This window comes from Enhydra lutris, unplaced genomic scaffold (genome assembly GCF_002288905.1).
Source record: "Enhydra lutris kenyoni isolate GAN:26980312 unplaced genomic scaffold, ASM228890v2 scaffoldscaffold79, whole genome shotgun sequence".
In the NCBI taxonomy this organism is placed as follows: domain Eukaryota; kingdom Metazoa; phylum Chordata; class Mammalia; order Carnivora; family Mustelidae; genus Enhydra; species Enhydra lutris.
The window spans coordinates 5,690,080-5,702,458 of NW_019154163.1; the positions used below are offsets into that span (position 1 = coordinate 5,690,080).

The 12,379-nt window shown below is 36.1% G+C and overlaps 1 protein-coding gene and 1 pseudogene across 5 annotated transcripts in view; one reads left to right on the forward strand and one right to left on the reverse strand.

Annotated features, from left to right (window-relative positions):
* Window positions 1-12,379, forward strand: part of LOC111160945 (ATRX, chromatin remodeler) — a 298,603-nt gene that overhangs the window by 255,392 nt on the left and 30,832 nt on the right. The gene's annotated exons all lie outside the window — the stretch shown is intronic.
* LOC111160946 lies at window positions 1,316-2,197 on the reverse strand (annotated as a pseudogene).

Here is a 12,379-nt window from a genome sequence, read left to right on the forward strand (position 1 = left end):
TATTTTCATTTCTTTTATTTAAATGCCCAGAAGTGAAATTGCTCGATCATATGGTAGATCTATTTTTAATATTTTGAGGGAACTCCATATTGTTTTTTCATAGTGGCTAAACCAATAAATGAATGTAAACTGCAGTATTTTATTATACTCATTAAAAATCCTAAGAGACTAGAAATTATTCCAACAAGTAAAAAGGAATAATAATTATTTAACATGATGGAGGTGCTAATTGTTGCTACAGTGGCAATCATATTATGGAATATAAATGTATCAAACTAACATGTTGTATACCTTAATTTTATACAATATTTCATGTTAAATATATCTTAATTTTTATTTTTTTTTCAAAGAAATTAACTTTTATTTGAAAGGAGACTACTTTTCCTCACATGTATTTTCTAAGGACTCTATACTATACAATAATAGCCTGCTTAACCATTGTCCCCATACAAAAATTTCTAACAGCAAAGTATACAATTGCTCTAAGTAATAAATAATAGTCCTTCACTGATTAAGGGAATACTTAAATTTCAATAAATTCAACACAAAAATCACACTTTAAGTCTTCACAGATGTAATTTAAATGCAACATGTTTTGTAGGAGTCCACAAGCTTTCATCTCTTAAAAAAATGACGTAATTTTTAGGGTTCAAAAATTTCATTCTTCAAAAGAAATGAACAAGTGTTTTCTTCTATAGCTTCAAACTTTCTACACTCAACTATTTGACTGCTCCATGCCACCCCAGACAAACTAGACATGACTGAACTACTTTATGTGTTACTACCTTCCCCAAAAGAAAGTTAAAAAAGGAGTTCGTCGTAAATGGAGGTCTCTAGTATAATGTCTAATACAATACCTAACACAAAAGAAGCTTTAAAAAGATCATTTCTTTCCTCATTTGATTAGCCCGGAGTTAATTTTCTGTAAAAGCAAGGGGAAGCAAAAAAAGGAAAAGGAAAAAAGAAAGAAAAAGAAAAAAAAGGAAAAAAATCGTTTACAAAGTGTAACACTGGGGGTTCCTTTTTTTACTTAAGATGTTTAAAAATAAAATTACATCTTTAAGAGTATACTAAAAGGGATGGAAACAGCAATACAACTGACAAAGTGTAGATGGTGAATAAACTGAAGATTTTTTTAAGGGTTCTTTTTAAGAAGTAAGAAGGATTAGAAGCTTGGGGAAATCCAGAATTAAACAAAAAACAAACCCAAAACCAAACCAAAACAAACAAAAAACCCAAAAGCAAACCAAACCAACCCCCCCCACACACACACAGTAAAAGAAAAATATGTCCTCATCTGCAACCATTCTGTGTATCAATAGCATCTTGGGCTGTAGGAACGAGACCTTGATCATGATCTGTACCGACTATAGTAAGGAGAAGGTGATCTTCTTCTGTACCAGTAATCATAGTCTTCATATCTGTCATATCCATGATCATATCCTCTATCATAGTAAGAATCTTGATACCTGCCACCTCCTCCACCTCCACCAGCACCTCCACCACTGCCACCGCCACTATGAGTTGGTCTGCCCATGTAGATGCCAGGTGTAGGTGTGTGCGCTCTCTTGGTAATAGAATAATCCACTCGAATTCTTCTACCGTCCAACTCCATTCCATTTGCCCTTTCCATAGCCTCCTTTGAGTCATCTATTCTTTCAAAATAAACAAAAGCAAATCCTTGTGACTGACCAGTTCGCTGATCATAAACCACATTGACACCACTCAATGGTCCATATCAAGAAAATACTTCACGAAGATCTCTCTCTGTTGTGTATAAACTGAGGCCAAACACTCCAAGGCAAGTGTTGGGATCTGGATTTGCCCTGCTTCCTGTATGTCTTCTCCGGTTAGACATTGGAGAATGACTTCAGCTTCTTCGATACCAGTATTCTGGTGTGTATGACCTACTTCGAGATCGTCTCCTGTGAGAGTGAGAATGGGATCTGGATCGAGTGTAATGTCTATGAGAATGCCTCCTTGACCTCGACCTGGATTTTGATCTTGATCGAGAATGGGATTCTGAGTGTTTGTGAAACCCTTGAGGGACTACGAGACCCTGACCTGCTCGCCGATTTTACATGAGCAGGAGTTCCCATTGGAGATTTTTGACTGAGAGCGAGACTCTCTGCCCTCGAAGTTGTTCTCCTCTACATCACTCATGTCGGCCAGGTGCTCCCCAGAACTAAATAAGAGACAAGTCTCAGCTTGAGGGCTGATGGCCTAATCAACCACTGACTGGACTGTGGGGAGGAGGAAAGAGTCGGCAACAACGGCCGCTCCACTCCACTCCCGCTTGGTTGCAGGCTCCAGCAAACTGGCGTCAGCCCCGCCAGAAAACCTTCGGGCCTCCCCTATATCTTAATTTTTTAAAAAAACCTTCTGTTTTTCAAATCATTTTTCTTTCCTGTCAGTAGTTCCTGTTTCTTGCTTCTTTCAAGATGTTTTTGTCTTAGTTTCGGAAGTTTGACTGTGGTGTGTCTTGGTATTAATTTCTTTGGGTTTGTCCTGTTTATGGTTCTTTCAACTTCTTGAATCTGTAAGTTTGTGTTTTTTCTAAATTTTGGTAATTTTCAGCCATTATTTCTTTCAAGTACTATTATAATCCCTTCTTTTTTTTTTCCTCCTCTCTTTTTAGGACTCCCAAAGACAAGAATGTTAAATCTTTTATTATATTTTTATAGGTCCCTCAGCCTATGTTTGGTTTTTCTGGGTTTTTAAAATTTGATTTCTACCTATTTTTTAGATTGAGTCATTTCTATTGGTCTGTTTCAAAGTTCCTGAATCTCTGTTTTTTATATACTACTGTTTAGTCCATCTGTTGAGTTTTTTATTTTATTTTTCAGTTCTGAAATTTCTATTTGGTTCTTCTTTATGTCTTTTATTTCTCCTTTGAGGCTTTCTGCTTTTTTCCATTTGTCGCAGGTATGTTATTAATTGCTTAATGAAGCATTTTCATAAATGTAGCTATTTTTTCCATCCTTGTCAGACAATTCTAACATTTATGTCATTTCAGTGTTGGTGTCTGCTAATTGTCTTTTCTCATTTAAGTTGAGATTTTACTGGTTCTTGTTATGACAGAGATCTATTTTAACTGGACATTTTATTTTGTCATGAAACTGGATCTTACTTAAATCTTTTATAGCAGGCCTCTTTTGACACATGTTCTGTTGGAAAATGAGGTGCCCCACCTAATTTACTGTCAGTTGAGAGTGGGAGTTCAGTCTACCCACTAGGTTTCTGCCAATCCTGTCCTGGCTGGGAGGGTTAGGACTGCCTATTCACAGCCTCTTTCTGACTAGCCTCCAGTGACACTACAGGGGTATCTCATTACTGTTTGAGTTGTGGTATAATTCCTGACTCTCCACTAGACCTCCTTACATACTACCCTAGTAGGGAGGGAGAGGGTTTTTCTTGTAACTGCTGGATGAAGATGGATGTCTGGTTTCCTTATATGGTCTTTACCGACACTCCTGGGTTGAGGGAAAGACTGTTAACTCAGTCTTCTCTGACACCACTCTGGCAATGCCTTGTTACAACTAGGTGAGTGTAGCAGTCTAAACACCCCACTTAGCCTTTAGTGACAAGGGTGGAAGTGCACCACATTTTTCTGTACTGTTTGACTAGAATTGAGTGGTGTTTTTTAAAGTTTTCTGTCTTTCCAGGGTGCCCCTTTTTTGGTCCTTCGGCTAGTGAGAGCAGGATTTTCCTGGGAGATTTTTTTTGGCAACATCCACTGGCATTTCCAGGTTGCTGGGTTCTTTAGCACTCATTCTGTGATGTATGAGACAAAAAGAAAGCCTATGGAACTCAGTGCCATGTTGTTCCTCAGGACTCAAGGTCCCTAGCCAGTCTCCTCCTCACTTTTCAGAAACTATTTATGATTGTTTTATATATAATGTCCTGGGTCTTTAGCTCTACTTCTTGTGAGGAATAGGGAACAGTATGTCTACTCCCATCTTCCTAGAAGTGGAAGTCCAAAGATTCAACTTTTTAAAGATTATTCTGTCATTTGGCAAGCATATATATGTGTTTCTGTTGTGTATGTGCCCAGAATTGAGATTGCTTAGTGATAAATAATGTGTACACATTCAGCTTTAGTTTATATTGCCAAAACATTTTTCCACAATGGTTGTACCAATTTGCACTCCCCTAGTAGCATATGGATGTTTCAGTTGTTCTCTCTCATCATCACTTGACAGTGTCTGTTTTTTTTTAAGTTGTTGTGACAGATATGTATTGGTAAGATTTAATAGTCTTCTTTTTAACATTTTATTTATTTATTCGAGAGAGAGAGCAAGAGGGAGAAGCAGTCCCCACTGAGCAGGGAGCCCAACATGGGGTTCAGTCCCAGGACCCTAAGATCATGACCTGAGCCAAAGGCAGCGACTTAACTGACTGAGCCACCCAGGTGCCCCAAGACTTAATAGTCTTAGTCTGTACTTCCCTGATAACTAACTCCAAATGGTTTGTAGATTTAAATGTGGAAGCTAAAACAAAAGTTTAGAAGGAAACAGCAAAGAATATTTTCCTAATCTTGCATTAAGAAAACTCGTAAGGGCACCTGGGTAGCTCAGTTAGTTAAGTGTCCAACTCTTGATTTTGGCTCAGTCATGATTTCAGGGTCATGAGATTGAGCCCTGCTTTGGGCTCCTTGCTCAGTGGGGCATCTGCTTGAGAATCTCTTTCTCTCTACCTCTGCCCCCTTCCCCCCTTGAATGCTTGCTGTCTCTCTCTCTCTTAAAAAAAAAAAAAAGAAAAAAGAAAACTTTCATAAACAGGACACACAAGTACTAACCATAAAAGGAAATATAGATAAGTTGAACTCATTAAAATTAACAATTTCTTGTCATCAAAGGAATTTCATATTGAAAATGAAAAGGCAAGGGGTGCCTGCGTGACTCAGTTAAATGTTTTGACTCTTGATTTCAGCTCAGGTCATGATCTCAGGGTCATGGAATTGAACCCTGAGTTAGGCTTCACGCTCAGCATAGAGTCTGCTTGTCCCTCTCCCTCTGCTCCTCCTCCCCAGCTCTCTCTCTCTTTCTCTCTCTCACACTGTCTTGCTCTCTCCTCTCAAATAAATAAATAACAATTTTTTTAAAAGAATTAAAATGTAAGCCACAAAGTAGGAGAATCTGTTTTCTCATTTTTAAAGATAATATGGAAAAACACAAAGACAATAAATGTTGTTACCTATAATTCAGTAGACCAGATATAACTATGGTTAGAGTTTCTATGCTTATATAGACATACTTATTGGGGGGGGGATTGAGTTTGTTTTCATTTTTTTATTGAAGTATAATTAACATACAGTGTTCGATTAGTTTCAGGTACAGAATATAATTCAGTAATTTTATGCATTAGTCATTGCTCATCAGAATAAGCATACTCTTGATTCCCTTCATCTGTTTCATCCCTCCCCTACCCAGTTCCCCTTGGCAACAATCAGTTTGTTCTCTGTATTTGAGAATCTGGTTTTTTGTCTCTTTTTTGTTTGTTCATTTTTTTCTTAAATTCCACAAATATCATATGATGTGGTATCATACGGTACTTATTTGTCTTTCTCTTTCTAACTTACTTCACTTAGCAGGTCCATCCCAGGTCCATCCATGTTGTCTCAAGTGGCACAATCTTGTTTTTTTATGGCTGAGTAATATTCCATTGTGTGTGTGTGGCACACACATACACCCATCTTCTTTATCCATTCATTTATCAGTGGGCACTTGGGTTGCTTCCATATCTTGGCTATTGTAAATAATGCTGCTGTAAATAAACATAGGGGTGCATATATCTTTTTGCAGTAGTGTTTTCATTTTCATTGGGTAAATACCCAGTAGTGGAATTATTAAATCATATGGTAATTCTATTTTTAATTTTTTGAGGAGCCTCCATACTGTTTTCCACAGTGGCTATATCAATTTGCATCCCCACCAACAATGCATGGGGGTTCTTTTTTCTCTCCATCCTCACTAACACTTGTTATTTCTTGTGTTTTTTTATTTTAGCCATTCTGACAGGTATGAGATGATACCTAATTGTGGTTTTGATTTGCATTTCCTTGTTGGTTAATGATGTTGAGCATCTTTTCATGTGTCTGTTGGTCATCTGTATGTCTTATTTGGAAAAAGGTCTATTCAAATTCTCTGCCCTTTTATTAATAGAATTATTTGTTTTTTTTGATGTTGAGTTGTATAAGTTCTTTATATATTTTGAATATTAACTCCTTATTGGATATGTCATTTGCAAATATCTAGGAGAAGCTATTCTTAATACATAGATCCAAAAAGGACTCTTACTCAGAAAATACAAAGAATTCTTAAAAATAAGTAGGATAGGGGCGCCTGGGTGGCTCAGTGGGTTAAGCCGCTGCCTTCGGCTCAGGTCATGATCTCAGGGTCCTGGGATCGAGCCCCGCATCGGGCTGTCTGCTCAGCAGGGAGCCTGCTTCCTCCTCTCTCTCTGCCTGCCTCTCTGCCTGCTTGTGATCTCTCTCTGTCAAATAAATAAATAAAATCTTTAAAAAAAATAAGTAGGATAAACCAGACATTCCCATAAAAAGATGAGAAAAGAACTTCAAAAGGACTTTACAAAAGACGGTATGCATGTGGCCAATAAACATGCAAAAAGGTGCTCATCTTTATTAATCATCAGAGAAATGCAAGTTAAAAACATTTTTGACAAAGGTGCAGAAGTGTTTCAGTGAAGGGAGGATAGTCTCTTCAACAAATGGAATTGAGACAATTGGATATTCATAGACTAAAACGAACCTTGACCTAACCCTAACCCCCATTCAAAACTTGAGTCAAAACGGGTCATAAATCTGAATGTGAAACATTATACTTATTAAGAAAGCATAGGAGAAAATCTTCAGAAGCTAATTTAGGTAAAAAGTTTTTAGTCATGACACCAAAGGGATAAAATCCATTAAAGAAAAAAGTCAATAATTGTAAAATCAAAATTAAAAACTTTGGTCTATAAATGACCCTGTTAAGAAAAGGAAATACAAACCACAGGCTTGGAGAAAATATTTGCAAATTGCATATCTAATAAAGGACTCATGTTCAGAATATATAAAAATCCTTTAAATGTAACAGTAAGAAAACAAATAACAATTTTCACCTAGAAAATGGACCAAGGACTTAAACTGACATTTCATTTAAGAGGATCTATGCATGGCAAATAAGCACTTGAAAAGATGTTCATCACTAGCCAACAGGGAAATGTAAACTGAAATCACAACTGGATAGAAAGTTCACGTCTGTCAGAATGGCTAAAATAAAAGATAGTGATACTACCAAATGCTGGTAAGGACACAGAGAAACTGGATCTCTCCCACAGTGCTGGTGAAAATATAAAATGGCACAGCTGCTCTTCCTGGGAAACAATTGGGTGTTTAAAAAAAAAAAAAGAAACGAACATATTCTTACCATACAACCCTGTAGTCAGTTTTGGAAATCTATGCCAGATAAATGAAAACTTATTTTCGCATAGAAACCTATACACAGGGGCACCTGGGTGGCTCAGTGGGTTAAAGCCTCTGCCTTCGGCTCAGGTCATGATCCCGGGGTCCTGGGATCGAGCCCCTCATCGGGCTCTCTGCTCAGCAGGGAGCCTACTTTCCCCTCTCTCTCTCTGCCTGCCTCTCTGCCTAATTGTGATCTCTCTGTGTCAAATAAATAAATAAAATCTTAAAAAAAAAAGAAACCTATACACAGGTGTTTGTAGCAGCTTTATTTATAATAGTCAAAAACTGGAAATAATCCAAGTGTCTTGAAACATGTGAATGGATAAACAAATTATATTATAGCTATATATTAAAATAGTTCTCAGCAACAGAAAGGAATGAACTATTGATACTGATCCAGAGAACTTGGATGAATCTCAAGAGCATTATGGTGAGTGAAAAATTCCACTTTCAAAAGGTTACATACGATATAATTCCTTTCATATGGCATTCTTGATATGACACAGTTATAGTTGCTAGAAATTAGGGGTGGTGGGGGAAGGTGTAAATACTGAGGGATAACACAAAAGAGGGTTTTTTTTTTGTGGTGATGGAACAGTTTTGTGCCCATGGTTGCATGAGTCTACATACATGATAAATTTCATGGAGTTATACACAAACGAAAAAACACCTGTAAAAACTGGTGAAATTAAATGACCCTGAGTTCACAGTATTGTACCAACATCAATTTCCTGGTTTTGACAATGTATTCTAGTTATGTAAGTTAGTGCCATTATGGAGAGCTGAATGAGGGGTACACTGGAACTCTCTATACTACTGTTACAAAGTCTTGTGAATCTTAAGCTATTTTTTTTTAAAGTTTACAATAATGACAGGTAATACCATGAGTTATCAAGGATCTGGAACAATTGGAACTCTCACACACTGCTGGTGGGAAGGTAAATTGGAATAACCACTTTGGGGAACTACTTGTTCAGCTTTAACAATGCTATATACATACCCTATGACCCAGCAGTTCTATCTACTCTTGGGTATATACCTAATAGAAATGCTTACATGTCTTTACCAAAACACATGCCCAGAGGGTTTATAGCAGCATTATTCAAATAGTTCATATTTTAATTGTGTTTGAGTGTATATTTTAATACTGATATTTAGTATTAGGAAAATCTAAAAATATTCTAATTAACTTATCTCAGTATGGATTTATATATTCTGTATTGAATAATATTAGAGGTTAAATAGTTGTAAAATAATTCTTAGTACTTACTTACTTGACTTTGTTTCTTTATTTTTCTTTTGGGCACAAAATTAAACAGTTTTGCTTCCCACTTAGGTGCTTTTAAAAACCAGAATATGTCATTGATCACATCAATAACGTGTAAATCAATACCTCCATTATTGTAAATTAAACTGATTTTTTAAATTTTATTTATTTATTTGACAGAGAGAGAGAGAGATCACAAGTAGGCAGAGCAGCAGGCAGAGAAAGAGGGGAAAGCAGGCTCCCTGCTAAGCCCAGTGTGGGGCTCAGTCCCAGGACCCTGAGATCATGACCTGAGCCAAAGGCAGAGACTTAACCCACTGAGCCACCCAGGTGCCCCTAGACTGCTTATTTTTATATGTTTTTTTTTGTCTTATAGTTGCACTCCTTTAGGGCAATGAGTGGGTATTTTTTCATCTTTTGTATTAGCAGTCCAATTCAGTACTTGGGATGTATAGCAATTTGATAAACATGCTTATTAAGCCCATTCAACTACCAAAGAATTTTGAAGTTCTCTACAGGGTTTCCTGGTGTGTGTGTGTGTTTAACCTACATATTTTATGCCATTCTGTATGCTTGATCCTTTTACTGGTGTGGAATAGATATAAATAACTGGAATAATTGTGGTGCCCCAGTTGTCCATAATCCCTTAAATATGTCCATTAATTAAAGCACAGTTTGTTCCCTGTAGTAATACAGAGAAATGTAAAGAAAATAAGTATCATAATTTCATTGACCAAAGAGAACTGTTAACATTGTATGTATGTATATGTTTTATTTTTTAGTGCAGTTGCAGTTATACTTAATAATGTTCTATATCCTGCTTTTTTCACATAATATTGTAGGTTTTTATTGGTAATGTAACTCATTGAATAGGCAGCGTGTAATCTAGTCCTTTGTGTTGTACATATTCTTTATTTTCAACCTTATGATCTTATCTATAACTGTGAATGAATATATTTTCTTGCATTTGTTAATTTCTGTAGCCTATATTCTTTTATATGTGGTAACTCCAAGTAAATATAAAACATGAATTTAGCACCTGTGTTTATTTTCTGCAGGATTTTACTTAATTGTAAACTCTCTCCTGTTATTTAAATTTTGAGCGTCTTTGCATTTTAGTGTATAATACTATATATGTAGTCAGTATGGCATTTTAGTTATTTATTTCCCTTCATGAAATTACAGAAAGTAAGGCTTGGTGTATAAAGGCATTTTGAGAGTGTGCTATATTCGAGGGGTTTTCTCACTCCTAAGTTGGCCAACAGTAAACAAATAATATAGTCATCCAGTGGAATATTATTTAGCTACCAAGCATGGTGTTTACCAAGATATTTGAGGAAATGCTCATAATATAAACTATATACACAGGTATCATATCTATGGAAAACCAAAAATATATACACTTAGGAAAAAGAAACCTTAGGAAATATACCATAACTTGAAAGGAGTTTGTTTCTGGGGAATGGAACTGAGTAGGTTTTTTTCTTTAGATTTGTTAAAGTAATATATTTCTATATATATATATATATATATATATATATTTCTTTAGATTTGTTAAAGTCATATATTAATATATTTTTAAAAAATAGTTCTATAAGGCTTGAGATCAAAACCAGTCCCTTGACCAACCCCTTCCTACACATGGTACATATGACTTGCTCCAGGTAACAGGTTTCAGCTCTTGGCAATTCTGCTGGTATTTATTTTCATATATCCTTTCTAAAATCTAAGATGGGAATTTACCCACACGCACATGCATGCTTTTCCTTATTTATTTTCCCAAAATATTTTTTTGTAATATTTGCAATATTATAATTATTTGTAATGTTGTAATATTTGGAGTGTTTGCTTTATTGTGATTATGTAAATATTCACACACAAGCCATTTACAATACTATGATTACTTTTCCCTTCTTCATGCACACATTCATTTTCATTCAATTAATGGTTTCTGTTTTAACATTTGCTTAGTTTTCTATGAACCTGTCAACTAATTCATTCCCACATTCTCAGAAATTTAAATTCTTGTGTTACAGCACAGCATGTAATCTATTAGTTTCTTTTTTTTTTAATTTATTGTTTAGGTTTTTATTTAAATTCTAGTTATTTAACATTTAGTGTAATTTAGGTTTCAGGAGTAGAAATTAGTAATTCATCACTTACATATAACACCCAGTGCTCATCACAAGTGCCCTCCTTAATACCCACGTCCCCTCCAGCTGCCCTCACTTCGTTCTCTATAGTTCAGAGTCTCTTATGGTTTGCCTCCCTCTCTCTTTTCCCCATGTTCATCTGTTTTGTTTCCTTAATTCCAAAAATGAGTGAAATCATATGCTATTTGTCTTTCTCTGACTTATTTCGCTTAGCATAATACACTCTAGTTCCATCCACATCATGGCAAATGGCAAGATTTCACTCTTTTTGATGGCAGAATAATATTCCACTGTGTGTGTGTGTGCGCGCGCGCGCGCGCGCGCGCACATGCACGCACATGCACAGCACATCTTTTTTATCTATTCATTAGTCATGGGCTCTTTCCATATTTTGGCTATTGTGGGCATTGCTGTTATAAACATTAGGAGTGCATGTGCGCCTTTGAATCAGTATTTTTATATCCTTTGGCTAAATAACTAGTAGTGTAATTGCTGGGTAGTTCTATTTTTAACATCTTGAGGAACCTCCAAACTTTTTTCCAAAGTGGCTGTACCAGCTTTCATTCCCACCAACAGTGTAAGAGGATTCCCCGTTCTCTGCATGCTCGCCAACACCTGTCATTCCCTGTGTTATTAATTTTAGTCATTCTGACCTCTATGAGGTAGTATCTCATTTTGATTTTGATTTGTATTTCCCTGATGATGAGTGGCGTTGAACATCTTTTCATATGTTTGTTAGCTATTTGTATGTCTTCTTTGGAAAGTGTTTTTTCATGTCTTCTGCCCATTTCTTAACTGGGTTATTTGTTTTTTGGGTATTGAGTTTGTTAAGTTCTTTATAGATTTTGGATACTAACCCTTTTATCAGTTATGTCGTTTGCAAATATCTTCTCCCATTCTGTGGGCTGCCTTTTAGTTTTGTTGTTTCTTTCACTGTGCAGAAGATTTTTACCTTGATGAAGTTCCAGTAGTTCATGTTTGCTTTTTCTCCCTTGGCTTAGGAGATGTATCTTGTAAGAAGTTGCTGTGGCTATTGTCAGAGAGGTTGCTGCGTGTGTTCTCCTCTAGGATTTTGATGGACTCCTGTCTCACATTTAGGTCTTTCATCCATTTTGAATTTATTTTTGTGTGTGGTGGAAGAAAGTGGTCCTTTCATTCTTCTGCATGTGGCTGTCCAATTTCCCAACACCGTTTGTTGAGGAGATTGCCTTTTTTCTACTGGGCATTCTTTTCCTGCTTTGTCAAAGATTAGTTGACCATAGAGTTGAGGGTCCTTTTCTAGATTTTCTAGTCTGTTCCATTGATAAATGTGTCTGTTTATATGCCAGTACCATACTGTCTTGATCACTACAGCTTTGTCATATAGCTTGAAGTCTGGAATTATGATACCTCCAGCTTTACTTTTCATTTTCAAGATTGCCTGGCTATTCGCAGTGTTTTGTGGTTCCATACATATTTTAGGATTGTTCTAGCTCTGTGAAAAATACTTTC